The following is a 15,727-nucleotide window of genomic DNA, read 5'->3' on the forward strand; positions in this document are numbered from 1 at the left end:
AAGAATATTCAAGGGTTTCATAGAGAATTCATCATCCAGGCTCTAAACTTCAAATTGACTTTAGTTTCTTATGTATTTCAGGCATGTTTCTCTTCCCTAAAATTGAATTTTATAATATGGAATTAATTGAATATTTTCATGTGACTTAAATTATGGGTTTTTATATTGGGTTGAGGGGTTTTAGTTCTTATTGATTGTACTATTCCTCAATGTTTTAAATTTATTATTCATGCTTTAAAATGATATTTTTGAGACTTAATTGGTACATTATTTAAATGGTTGGAATGAGGGACACGGGATTCCCAAATTGGATGAAATTTGACTTGGAATTGACATTAACCTCAACCCACTTTATAATCATGTTTTGAATGTAGACAAATTGCATGGTTTAACTTGCTTTTAAACTCAATGCATTGCATAAATAGATAATTGAATATAAAAATAGATTTAGATGGCCTTGGTATCCATTGTTTGGTTTTAAATAGATCTTGGGAGTCAATGTGGTTATGCGAATTAGTTTGACATATTTAATTTAACTTGCAAGAATGTTAGTATGACGATACCAAGTGGTAAATAACTTAATGAATGACTCTTGGGTTAATGGTTGGAATTATGCTCAAAGTGATTTTAATTTGAGATTAAAGGAAGTTTTGTAGCTTACCATGAAGGGACAAACACTGGAAACCATGTTGCCAGTATTAGGGGTCTATATGACCGTGTACTTGACACACGCTTGATATATATATTTGGAATAGTTATTTCCCATGCTGGCTTTAGTTTTTCCTTATTTTTTTCCATGGTTCGTGCATCTAACATGCACTAGGGCCCTTTCAATTGGGGAAGCTGAACCCATATAGCCCATGAGTGATTTTAGGACGGATCGAGCTACACAATCCAGGTTAATGGTTTTAAAACTCTTATGTTCATGACCCTTGCCCTATCCCAACATCCTATATATTTATATATGAATGTATGAAGATGAATCTGATTGATTTTGGACATGACATTATGTTATTACTTTTCATGAGTTATGTGTCTGTGCTTATCCCACTGACCCTCCTAGGACGCTACATCATTTTATTATGTAGGGTCCAAAGACTTTTCTATTATTCCTGTGTGGCATTAGGTGGTTGAACACGTCTATTGAGTTGCTGTAAAGTAGTGAGCATTCATCCTTCGGAAGGCCTTATCATTTTATTATTCTTTCTTTATTGACAGAGTACTTTTGAATGCTTTTTTGTCAAAGTTGGGGGCATTTCTCGACTTAAATATTGTTGGTTTCAGAGGCTTTCATGGATAGATATGGGTTGGTTATTGTTTTGACTCTTAGTTTCATTTTTGAGTTATCTATTCATTATCTTATTATTATTAATTGGCTTCTTCTTTATTGTTATTTTTGTGCTTTTGAGATTAGGCTATGGGGGTGGTCTTATGTAATACCCCGTATGTTTCTAAGCTAGGAGACGAACCTTTTTTCCTATGTATGAAACATCCTATCCTATGAGTAGTATTTTATTTCATGACTTACAATGAGTATCCTAGCTATAATATAGCTTATGATGCGTTAATCATGTTCATATGAGTCACTTAAGGTAAAACAAGCTGAGAGTTTTTGAATCTATCAAGTTTTAGTGTTCAATTTTGTAAGGGTCATATTTGAATGAGTATAACTCGATTTTAATGTGGTATTTCTGCATATTTCTACCCACCAAATTATAGATAATTGAATTATCTTTCCAACTATACCAATTTTGCCTTAATCCAATACCCAAGCGAAAAGTTATGCCTATTTTCGTGAGAGACAAGAAAAATAACTAGGGTTGCATAATTAAGCTTGAAGATCCAATTTCAAGGAAATTCCTCCATCAATCATCAAGAACCTCCCTTCCAAGGTATGCGTAGTGTTCATCCACGGAATCCTTTCGTCCATGGAGTTCAAGAATCAATTTTTAAAATACAAAAGCTTGGTTGATTGTGGTGATATGATCATACCCATGTTGATGCTTGTTTGTTTTTCTATATAATAGTATTGTGAATGTATATCTTATGAAAGTTATGTTGTTAGTTGAAAAACATGATCTTTAGATGGATTGATAGAATGCAAGTATGAAATCCACCTATGCCTTAAGGAATGCATGCAAGGTGTTCGATAAAATGCCTAGTATGTTAGAACTTCATATTTACATGATTTGATGATATCTAAATAACAAGTTCATGTTAGTCATACACTCTAATATGAATTTCCATGCAAATTATGTGTTGTTATTGTTGTGGTATAAAGCATGTATGATAATGGAGATATAAATTATGTACACAAAATATATCCATGCTTTCCCTACCATGTTTGAGATGTTGAATAAATACATGAAGTATAATATCCCCAAATCATTACAATATGAACTAAACGTTACATGTTGTCATTCCCTTACGCTTGAATGGTTTCTATGCTATTGCTATGAATAGTATATATTGTCGGAAGGCCCATGATATTAGAATATGAGATTTATGACTTGATTATAAGCATTCCTATTCATAATAGATATTATGATGACCATGTACTTCATGAAATCCCCCACTCATGTATTATGGATTTTTATTGATGGTCGTGTACTCAAGAAATTCAAGTTATGTCAGTTTCCTTCCATCGAGTCCTGGGGGTACTTGTACCCAAAAAATATAGTTGTGTGCCTAGAGCCATGTCATGTTTTCATGATACTCTCAGTCAAGACATGATCTATAGAATTCAGTCAGTCATGTGACTCAGGAAAACTCAGAAATCTCAGTAATCTCAGAAGTCCAGTAATATCAGTAATCTCAGTGCTCAGTAACCTCAGCAACCTCAGTATTCATAGTCAATCTCAGTAACTTTAGTACTCTCAACCAGTACTCAGAACTCAGTACATTCTGTTAGTCATTGGAATCCAGTAAACTTAGTTTAGCTCTGCTAAACAATACAACTAGTATCAGTCCAGTTAATCAGTATTAGTTCAGCTAATCAGTTCAGTTCAGTTATTCAGTTCAGTTTAGTTATTCAGTTCAGTTTCCTTCAGATGGGAGTATAAGTTAGCTCCAAGTGAACCCAAGGATGGGAACTCACCCGCCAGTTCAGGCTGTGATTCTTAGTAGTCATCCTTGTGTTCTAGAACTACGAAGCCAGCGAGGTTGAGATATCTTAACCCGTCAGATAAGGGTTGATGAGGTGGCTTAACCCATCAGTTTAGGGTTCCTACCATTCTCATTAAGTACCTGCCAGTATAGGGTTCTCACAGTTGTCCTTACCAATGGCACGGTATTAACACCTCTCCAGTCAAGAAAGAGATTGGACCCCAGCTTAGCTATTATAGCGTATTTGGGCCATGTCGGTTAGATAACTACTTCCCACAGTTTTAGTTATATTTTTTAGGACTATCAGCTATAGCTACCAAGTCTCAATAAAGAACTCAGATAGCTCTTTAAATTTTAGTATATCAGGGTTGTCAGATACAGTCAACTCAGAAATAGAATGGAACTCAGATAGTTTCCTTCAGATTTATGGACTGTGAGATATAGTCACTTATGTTATCAATCACAACAGTTATCAGAACTCATGCTATTAGTACTCAGCTTTAGGACTGTCAGATACAGTCAATCAGACCAGTTCTTCATAATTCGAACTATCAAAAACAATTATTCATTTATCAGTAATACAATATCAGTCTCTTAGTATTCAATAATACAGTATTAGATCCATCACTTATTAGTGATTTACATATCAATATCAGTAAACTCAGTCTTTTAGAATCTCATTATCAGTATACTCATGTTGTCAGTATTCAACATCAGTAGTCCGTATCTCCATGAGTTTAGTTACAGTTACGTATGCATGTATGTACTCTCACGTTCATATCAGTTAGTATTTTCCATGCATATAACTATTTGCATTTAGCCTACCTCACTCGTATACTCAGTACATTCAGACGTACTGACGTATTTACGCTATGGTGCTTTCTCTTATGTTACACCATAGGTTCAGAGGCATGAGCTCCAAATTAGCAGTAGATTCCAGGATCAGCAGTCAGAGTTAGACGTGAGTCCTAATCCTTCGAGGACATGATGATTTCATGTCTATTTTAGTTTTTACTTTATTTTAGTAGTTGGAGTTAGTTGAGGACATGTCCTATCAACTCCTTATTCAGTTCAGTTAGAGGCTTTCGAACTAGATGTTAGATTAGATGTTCAGACTTCAGTATTTATATTCCTTTTTGGTATTGTTATACTATATTTTTCAAATATGTATTAGTATTGAATCTTATGGCCTTACAGTTCATATTTCTATATATTTTATGAGATATTATGTAGTTTACAGGTACAGATATCAGTCATGGATTAGCTTGTGGTCCTCCGGGGTCATGATCACCGTGTAGCATTTTGGTTCAGAAAATCAGGGCGTTACATCTTAGGACTATGGTGGGCTTCAGATACCCATCATGGACATGCCATAGTTTGGGTCGTGATAAGTTTGGTATTAGAGCATGGTTTAGGGTCATTGGGTGTCCACAAGGATGTGTCGAGTAGAGTCATTTTTATGGGTGTATATCATGCCATACTTATAAGAAGGAGTCTACAAGGCATTTAGGAATGTGTATATCATACAACACTTGTAAGGAGGAGGCTACAAGGCATTTAGGAATATTTCTCTTTCTTGTGTTCTATTTTGAGCTGTAGAGTTTAGTATTATGAGTCTTCTCTAACTCTTGGCTTACTCATATTTCAGATCTTTCCTCCTCAAATATCTGATCTTTGTAAAAACTCTACTGGAACCTCTATTCCACTTGAGGAGAATATGAGGGAACTTGCCCTATTTATAGAGTGCGAACCTGGTCTGGGGTCTCTACTCCTGATTATACCGCCTCATGTGGAGTTCTACCAATCACCACTAGTCCTCCTTGGGCTTCTCAAGATAGTGATACTTATGATTAGCTGCCTCATGGAGATATCTCTAATATAGATTTTCTCTCTGTTGTTTAAAACGTATTCTTCGGACAGGCCGATAAAAGGGCGAATTCCACCTTTTTTTCGAGTTTCATTAGTCTATTCATATACTTACTTAGTTGGTGGTATCACAGTCTCGTCAGTGTGATCGTGTTGGTTTTATTTCTCATTTGATTGAGGTCACTCGATTTGGATAGTTTAAAAGGTTTAATCCGTCAAACTTTACAGTTTCTAAGGTTGATGAGGATCCTCAGGGTTTTATTGATAAGATGGAAAAGATTTTTAGGGTAATACATACTACTAACTTAGATGGTGTGGAGTGTATTATTTATTAGTGTAAGGATATAGCTTATCAGTGGTATGAGAAGTGGGAAGCTATGATTGTTGATGATACTGAGCAGGTTATGTGGGATGACTTTTTAGAGGCCTTTCTTATTAACTTCTTTCCTCAGGAGTTGAGGAAATCTAAGGCCGAGGAGTTTGTTAACTTAAAGTAGGGGAATTTGAGTGTGAAGGAGTATGCTCTAAAATTTTAGTGGTTGTCCCATTGTGATCCAGAGATGGTGTCTAACATAAGATCCAAGATGAGGAAGTTTTATTTTAGGTTGTCCCATGATTTGGTATAGGAGTATAAGGTTGTTATATTGAATAATAATATGGATATCTCCATACTTATAGTTTATATGCAGTAGGTGAAGAATAAAATAAAGATGTAGGTAGAAGTAAAAGAAGGGCAGAATGAGAAGTTTAGGTATTTAGAGTAGGGTGAGGATCCATACAATAGTAGAAAAGATGGTAGACAGTGGACCAAGAAGAAGAAATAGGAAATCTATATTCGTCAGTTAGTACCCATATGCCTTCAGGTGATAATTATTTTTAGACTAGCAGTGGTCCCATGGCACAGGGTGCCCAGTCTCAGGCTAGTGGAGCTCAGTTAGCCTCGTTTTATCCTCCTTGTCATTTTTGTGGAAAGCTCACTATGGATATTATAAGGAAAGGAGAAATCAGTGTTATATTTATGGTTAACTTGGTCATATATAGCAAGATTTTCCTTTAGCCAAGGTTACCACTAGAGGTAATGAAGTTCTGGTTGCCACATCTTCAGCCTCTGGGCCAAAAGGCACTACTTTTGGTATCAACACTGGCCAAAATTATCTCTATGCACTTGCTACTTGTCAAAAATCTGAGGCATACCCAGATGTTATTAATATTATATTACAACTCTTTTCTGGTGATGCTTATTGTTTATTTGATCTGGGTTCTACCCTTTCTTATATGACCCCTTATGTGGTTGTGCATTTTGATTTTGGTCCTGAAAATATTTCCAACCCCTTCTCTGTGTCTACTTTGATGGGTGATTCTATTGTTGCTAGAAAAATCTATAGGGTTTTATGGTGCCTACATTTCTTAGGGAGACGTTAGTGGATTTAATAGAGTTGGATATGGTAGATTTTGATATAATCTTAGCGATGGATTGGCTTCACCAATACTATGCTTCTCTGGGTTGTAGGACCCAAAAGTTCAACTTTCACTTTCCTAATAAATTGGTGATTGAATGGGAGGAGAGTTCATTAATACCTAAAGAGAGGTTTATTTCCTATCTTAGAGCTCAGAAAATAATTTCTAAGGATGTCTATATCATCTAGTTTGGGTTAAAGATTCTATCTTTGAAAGTCCTTCTTTGCAATCTATCACTGTGGCTAATAAATTTTCTAATGTTTTCATGAAGATCTTCCTGGGATCCCTCCTGATAGGGAAATAGATTTTGGGATTGATCTTCTACCTGGTACTCGTCCTACCTCCATTCCTCCTTATAGAATTGATCCAACTAAAGTAAAGGATCTACAGGACTAATTGAAAGATCTTCTTGATAAAGGCTTTATCCATCCTAGTGTTTCTCCATGAGGTGCTACTATACTTTTTGTACGAAAGAAAGATGTGTTCCTTTGGATGTGTATAGAGTACCGTCAGTTGAATAAGATTACAGTGTAGAATAAGTATTCTCTTTCTCTAATTGATGATCCTTTTTATCAGTTTTAGGGTGCTAGATATTTCTTTAAGATTGATATTTGTAAGGCTATCGTCAGTTAAAAATTAGGGAGGTTGATATTCCCAAGACTGCTTTCCAAACCAGGTATGGTCATTATAAGTTTTTGGGTATGTCATTTGGGTTAACTAATGCTCCGACTGCCTTCATGGATATTTTTAAGCAGTTTCTAGTTTTATTTGTTATAGTTTTCATTAATGATATCTTGGCATACTCTAAGAGTGAGGAGGATCATTCCAATCACCTTCGAATTATGTTGTAGACTCTTATGAATCAGGATTTGTCTGCAAAATTTTTTAAGTGAGTTTTGGTTGTGTTGTGACCTTTATTGGACATGTTATTTCTAGTGAAGATATCAAGGTAGATCCACAGAAAGTTGAGGCAGTTAAGAAATAGCCTAGACCCATAACTCCAACTGATATTAAGAGCTTCTTAGGCTTGGATAGTACTATAGGAGATTTTTGGAGATTTCACATCTAATGCTGCTCTATTGATGAAGTTAAATTAGAAAAAAGGTTGAGCTTTTGTTGCCAGATGCTTGTGAAGGGAGTTTTGAGAAGTTGAAGGATAGGTTGACTTCTGCGCTAGTTTTGATCCTACTCGATGGAACTAATGGTTTTATTGTGTTTTATGATGCATCCTATGTGGGACTGGGTTATGTTTAGATGTAGTGTGGTAGGGTCATGGCTATTATTCTAGGCAGCTTAAGGTTCATAAGAGTAATTATTCAACTCACAATTTAGAGTTTGCAGTTGTGGTTTTTGCTTTGAAGATTTGGTGCCATTATCTGTATGGGGTGCATGTGTATATCTATTTAGATCATAAGATCTTGTAGTAGACATTTACTTAGAAATAGTTAAATCTCAGAAAGATGCGATATATTGAATTGCTTAAGTATTATGACATGAGCTTGCACTACCATCTATGTAAAGATAATATTGTTGTTGATCCCCTTAGCAGGTTTTCTATAGGGATCTTATCCCATGTTGATGAAGGGAAAAGAGGACTAATGATGAAAATTCATAGGTTGGCTAACTTAGAAGTTTGTCTTTTAGACTCTGAGGATAGAGGATTCATTGTTCAAGAAGTGGTTAAATAATTTCTTGGTGCTGAGGTAAAGAAGAAGTAGGCTTTAGATCCCATACTTATACAGATTAAGGATAGGGTGGGTCAGCAAAAGGTTATAGCTTTTGAGATTGGGGGAGATGACATCTTGAGGTATCAAGGTAGGTTGTTGATGTGTAAGCAGATTCTAACACATTTGACGCTTTTAACTTAGAATAATTGCAAATTCTTAATCAACTTTTGTCGCTTTTAATTATTTTCTCTTTGATATTGCAGTAAAAGTAAAGATACAAGAGAACCAGCAATAACAGAAGTTAAAAAGTTAATTCTTGAGCAAGTAGAGAGGGAAGTATAGCTGACGACTTATCTGATAAGTCATCAGCCTTGTGATAAGCTAGCAGAGTTATCGTCAGCCTTAGACAGAGAATGGGATTTAGCTAGAAGAACTAACGACAACCTGTAATAAGCCATCATGATCGTTGTTAGGCTTAGGCAGGTAATGGGACTTGAAGTGAAGAAGTGACGATAATTTTGATAAGTTGTCACAAAACTGATAAGTCGTCAGGCTTCATTGTCAGCTAAAGACAGAACTTGTCCAAATGTGAAGAGGAGCTGACGACATTATTGATGAGGCATCAAACTCTTGATAAGCCATCACACATGTCATTGTCTGTTCGAGAAAATACTGTGATCTGTGATTTTTTTTCCATAATTAGGATGAAGTATTTAAAGCATATGTTAGGGTTTTCTAATAATAAGGGGCATAATATCTTGAACTTATTCCAAAGGAAAAGACACCTCTTTTTGAGGCTCAAAACTTAGAATTCTATTTTTAATTCTTTGATTTAGTTATGGGATATTCTTCTTGAATTTGGGAAGAGAATCAATTTCAGACTACATCTTTTGTAAGTTTAATCACTTTGAATTATGAATTCAGTTATTGTTATCGCTTTCTTTTTTGTGTGGAACTAAAACCCACAACTAGGGTTGTGGGATCTATGATTTCTCCTGTATTGTCTTAATAGTTGGTTAGGGTTTGGGTGATTGTGGGAACATCTTGATAATTTTTTTGTATTAATTATTTTATATTGGTTGCAAACCATAGATCTCGCCTTATGTTGATTTGCTCGAACTGATAAATAAACTAAAGGTAGTGAATTATCAATGAGGATTTGGGAAGGTTAAGTTCCCATATAACAAATAATGTTGTAACAAGATTGATCAAATTGAGATAAAATCAGTATGAATAGAATAATTTCCTAAGTTTGAGAGAATTAAGGAGTTCAACATCTAAGTAGGTTGAGAAACACTTAGATGGACTGTCGAAACTGATAATTTGGTGTTTTCCACAAGTCATGAAATCCCAATACTACAGTTCTTATTTAATGGGGATTAATAATCCTAGTGATCACAACCCTAGTTCCTCTTTATCACTGATTTGAACCATTAAAATTTTAGTTTTGAGCTCTGAAGCAAGTTAAAACTTTAACATTTGTTTGATCATCAAAAACCCCCTATTTTATCTTTTCGTATCATTTGTTTAAATTCAACTTATAGCTATAGTTTCAAATTAGTTTAATCACCACTCACATCGTTCCTCATGGATTCGACCCCGACACCAAAGTTGGGTAAATATATTAACGACGACCGTCTTGCACTAAATTAATATGTAAGTTAAATGTTATTAGCTATGTGTACCTGATGTTGATGGGCTAAGCGAAAGGATTTTGACTGAGGCTCATGAGTTCAGATATATAGTTCACTTGGGTTCAACTAAGATGTATCATGACTTGAAGAAAATCTATTTATGGAACAATATGAATAAGGATGTGGCAAATTTTATTTCTATGTATATGGTTTATCAGTAAGTTAAGGTTGAGCATTTAAGGCCTGATGGCATATCTCAAAAGGTAGAGTTGCCTATGTAGTAGTAGGATATGATCAATATGGATTTTAATATGGGTATCCCGCGGTCTCGCAATTAGTATGATTTCATTTGGGTCATTGTGGATAGAATGACTAAGTCCGCTCACTTTTTGCCTATTAGGACTAACTACTTAGGAGAGGATTATGAAAAGTTATTCATTTAGGAGATTGTGAAGTTGCATGGTGCGTCGGTTTCCATCATTTCAAACTGAGTTATGCAATTTTTATCTGAGTTCTGGCATTCATTTCAGAAAGGTTTGGGTACACATGTGAACCTTAGCATCGCTTTCCATCCTCAAATGGATGGGAAAATGGAAAGTATTATTTAGACTTTGGATGATATGCTAAGGGCTTGTATGACTAATTTTAAAGGAATTTAGGTTTATCATTTGCTTTTTATTGAGTTTGTGTACAAGAATAGTTATCATTCTAGAATTTTGATGGCCCCTTTCGAGGATCTTTATAGTAGGATGTACAGGTATCCTATTAGATGGTTTGAGGTTTGTGAGACTAGGCTGTTTGTTCCTTACTTGGTTCATCAAACCATGGAAATAGTAAAAGTAATTAGAGAAAGACCTAAGAATGCTTAAAGTCGCCAAAATTCTTATACAAACATGAGACAAAGAGAATTGGAGTTTGAAGCAAGTGATTTTGTATTATTGAAGGTGTCCCCTATGAAAGGAGTCATGAGGTTTAGGAAGAAGGAGAAGATTAGTCCTTGTTACATTGGTCCCTATCAAATTTTTAGGAGAATTAGAAATATGGCATATGAGTTAGATTTGCCTGCAAATTTAGCTTTGATTCATCCCGTATTTCATGTTTCCATGTTGAAAAAGTGTGTGGGTGATCCTTCCTTGATAGTGCCTGTTGAGGATGTTGGTGTTACGGATTCCTTATATTATGTGGAAGTCCTAATTGAAATATTGGATAAGTAAGTTCATAAATTTAGAACAAAGGATGTAGCTTCGGTGAAGGTCCTTTGGAGAAATCAAAAGGTGAAAGAATCTACAAGGGAAGCTGAGGAAGATATGAAGACCAAATACCCATTCTTGTTCTCCGAGTTGGATGAAAGTGCTTAAGGTATGACTTTTATTTTCCTCTTGCCAGTTTCTGAGTTTGGCAATTGATTTTGGTGTATTCTTTCTAGTCTCTTTCTAAAAATATTCTAACTCATCATTAGGGGATGAATAATCCTAAGAAGGATAATGTAACACCCCATAAAATTTTGATCATTTTATTTTTGACCTTTTCACATGCGTAATATTGATTTTTCACTTGAATTATGTTTAGGGATGTTAAAAGGGTGATTTGAAAAGTTTTAGAGTTTTTTGAAGAGGTTTGGGCTCATTTTGGGACCCTGAGGCAGTGAGGGTCCATGATAAGGCTGTGTTACAGAGGTTAACCTCCATGATATTGGCGTGGCACGAAGGCTAACCTCCGCGATAATGGCATGCCATGCCAGTGTTTTAATTTTGTCCAGTTTTATTTTTTTCACTTGGGGTGAGGAGCTTTAGGTCTTTTTAGCCCTTGTACGACCTTTAAAAATAAAATAAGTATAATTTTCCCAGTTTTAAAAGATTAAATCATTTTTTTTCTCTCTCAAACTCAAAACCCAAGAACATCAAGGGTTTCATAGAGAATTCATCATCCGAGCTCTAAACCCCAAACTGACTTCAGTTTCTTGTGTATTTTAGGAATGTTTTTCTTCCCTAAACTTGAATTTTATATTGTGGCATTAATTGAATAGACTTTTATGTGATTTAAATTATGGGTTTTGAAATTCGGTTGAGGAATTTTGGATGTTATTGATTGAACTATTCATCCTATATTTTAATTTGATTAGTCATGCTTTAAATTGATATTTTTGGGATTGAATTGGTACATTGTTTAAATAGTTGGAATGGGGAACATGGGTTTTCCTAAATTGGATGGACTTTGACTTGGAATTGGCATTAACCTTAACCCGTTGTATAATCATCTTTTGAATACGGACAAATTGCATGGTTTAACTTGCTTTGGAACTCAATGCATTTCATAAATGGATAATTGAATATAAAAATGGATTTGGGCGGCCTTGGTGGTCAAGATTTGGATTTAAATAGAACTTGGGAGTCAATGTGGTTATGGGGATTGGTTTGACAAGTTTAATTTTGCTTGCAAGCATGTTGTTATGATGATACCAAGTGGTAAATGCCTTAATGAATGACTCCTGGGTTAATGTTTGGAACTATGTGCTAAGCGATTTTAATTTGGGCTTAAAGTGGGTTGTGTAGCTCACTGTGAAGGTGTAAGTCCCGGAGGGAGAACACTGAAAACCATATTTGTTGGTGTTGGGGGTATATATGATTGTGTGCTTGGCACACGCTTGATATATATATATATATGGGACAATTATTGGCCATGATGGCTTTAGTTTTCTCTCAGTTTTTTCCTCGATTTGTGCAGCTAACATGCACTGGGGCCCTTTCAGTAGGGGAAGCTGAACCCATATATCCCATGGGTTCCTTTAGGATGGATCGAGCAACACTCTCTAGGTTAATGGTTTTAAAATGCTCATGTTCATGACCCTTACTCTATCCCGACATCCTATATATGTATAGATAAATGTCTGCATGTGAATTTGACCTTTTTTAACATGGCATTATATTATCACTTTCCCTGAGTTACATGTTAGTGCTTATCCAATTGATCCTCTTAGGACTCTACATTGTTTCATCATATAGGTTCTGAAGATTTATATGTTGTTCCCATGCAGCATTAGGTGGTTGAGCATATTTGATGAGTTGATGTGAAGTGGTGAGCCTCCATCCTTCAAAAGTCCATATTATTTCATTATTCTTTCCTTATTGACTGAGTACTTTTGGATTTTTTTCTAGCCATATTCGTAGGTATGTCCTAACTTAGATGTTATTCTGGTTTTAAAGTCTTTCGTGGGCAGATGTGAGTTGGTTATTGTTTTGACTCTTAGTTTTATTTGAGATATCTATTTCTTCTTATTACTATTGATTAGTTTCTACTTTATTGTTATTTTTGTTCTCTTAAGGTTAGGCTATGGGGATGGTCTCCAGTCCATAGTGGGATTGAGATACCCATCACATCCAAGCCCTAGTTTGGGTCATGACATGCGGGCTCATTTGCAGTGGAAAGCAACACATACCCACCCCTTCATGAGGTGCAACCTCTTTTAGGTACAAAACTTTGCCCCAATGCACCCAAACTCTTTTTGAAGTGTTCTATTCTTAATATAGGGGTTATGTAGGCTCATTTAAGCTAGTTTTTGGACCCGGTAACACCCGGGGTATTATAGAAACAAAGGAAGAAACCTGGTAGTTTTAGAAGTGTCACTAACCACTCAAATTCAGGTAGTAATACAGGATATAGATATGGTAACCATGGATATGTTGATCAAGGAGGAATTAGAGGTAATTTTAAAGCTAATAATATCTCTAGTGGATCATGTGAAAATACTCAAGTTGCATCAACAAGTAAGGCATCAGTCAACCATGAGGGAAACACTATCATTTTTGCAAAATGACAACCTTTTACTGAAGAAGAATACAGACAGATTCTAAATATGCTTCACAAATATATCTCAGAGACTAAGCAGGTCAACATTACAGGTATCACAACTTGTTTCACATGATGTATTTACACAATATTAGATAGTAGATTCAGGTGCTTCTCACTATATAACATCCAATAGATATATATTGAGGGATATTTATAACCTGACTAAGTCACAGAAAGATCAAGTTCTTTTGCCTACAAGAGATATAAGGTGGAGGTAATTCATATTAGTAAAGAAGACATTTTTAATGATGAAGCAATGAAGAATATTCTGTTAGTGCCAGATTTCAAATTTAATTTGTTTTTCTCTCAAAAATCAATAGGGAATTATCTTGCTTTATATCTTTTTACCCTAGTTGTTGAGAAAGAAAGAAGACATGGATGCCATATGGGTATTTTTTGACCAAAGTATTTGATCACGATGGAGTAGTTGAGAGTAAAGAGACTCCAGGAACAGTTAAACAAAAGTTTAGTTTGATAACGTTGGTGGAAAATGGATGATTAAAGAAACGGTGGGAATTGTGTCACAAGTGTCAAAACTTTTGGCTGCTAGGGAGAAATTAAGTAAGGAGATAGAGGAGATGAGGATCCAATTGGCTACAAAAAATTCTAAGATAGTGCATTTAAAGATGCAGAATCAAAAGATATCCTCAGAAGGACCTAGTGCCATAGAAGAATTTATAGCTAAAAAATTCGAAGCTCCTAACTGAGGTTGTAGAACTCACTCAGGAGGTTCATGGTCTGAATGTTAAAGTTAAGGCCCTCACTAAACAATTGTTAAATGCCCATGCTGCAGAGAGTTCTCGAATTAAGTTGTTGCTAAAATCATTCTCCCCTAAGCCCCCTCCCACTTAAGTCTTGTCATTCCTTTGTGTCTTTTTAATCCCTATGTGTTAGTTTCTAGTCCTTATTCCCAATGTGGCTTGTGATGGATTAGAGTTTTATATTTATTTTAGTTTGAAGTAGTGGCATTGACTTCTCTTAACAATGATTGAATTCCTTTTTGGGTGTATCATCTGTTTCTTTTTTATTCTTAAAAGCTATTTTTTATGTCAGTTTGCCCCAATGTCTTTGAGTTAACTATCTTGTGATTACTTTATCATTGGTTTACTACTATTACTTTTCAATGATGCCAAAAGGGGGAATACTGAATGCATAAGGTTGGGAACATGGGGGTGTGTTGTGGAACAGGTACCAAGATGGTGTATATGACAGGTGATACGTGAAGAAGGCAAATGGTAGCCCATTGAAGAATGAAGACAGATTGACAGGGGGAAGAATACTGGTAGACTATTAAAGAATTAGTACAAGTATATTGATAGGGGAAACGTTGAAAATACAGCAATGTGTTGAGTTTTTTATATCAACTGACAACAAGGGACCAGGTCCCTATGTTTAAGGGAAACAAAATGCAAAGTGATAGGGGAACATTCACTGACAATAGTGCCAATCACTCCAACTATATAAGGTGAATGAGATTGATGTTTTAAAGATCGGTGGTCATATTTTGAGTTTTGTTATCATCAAAAAAGGAAAATTACTATATATTTTTTTTATGATAAGCAACAGACAACAAGGGACCAGGTCCATGGGTTGTCATGAAAAAATACAATTGTCACAAGGTCTGTGCAGTTTTGTCTTCTAGTGTAACAAACTACACAGTTGAGCTTATACCTTTCTGGACACTAGGCCCAATTAGATTTCTACCCTGATCATTATTCCATTATAAAAAAAAAAATGTTTCTCAAATTGGTGAGTTTTCGTAATTCAGATTATTCAAAAGTGAAAGAGACAAAACTCAGTTGCTCAAGTATTGGTCAAGTTCTTGATATCTTCATGTATTGAAAAGAGTGAGTGTTCTTGAGTAGAGGTATGATTTTTAACTGAATTACTCGCATTATAAGAGTAATGTCTTCTTTACTTTCTTGAGTGAGCTTAGGTAGAGTTACCTAAGGTTGATATTGGTTAGAGTTAATCAATATCAAGGTATGTTCTTGGCATAGTTGTCAAGATAGGCTTATAGTAGAGTTATTATAAGTAGGAGAAACCAGGAGTTAGGTTCATATTGAGTCTATAATCAAGAGGTTGATTATACTGAACTATTGAGGTGCTTGTGAGGGCAAGTCGTGTTTTTTCCTCCCTTGAGAAAAG

Source organism: Capsicum annuum, chromosome 5, assembly GCF_002878395.1.
Source record: "Capsicum annuum cultivar UCD-10X-F1 chromosome 5, UCD10Xv1.1, whole genome shotgun sequence".
Classification (NCBI taxonomy): Eukaryota; Viridiplantae; Streptophyta; class Magnoliopsida; order Solanales; family Solanaceae; genus Capsicum; species Capsicum annuum.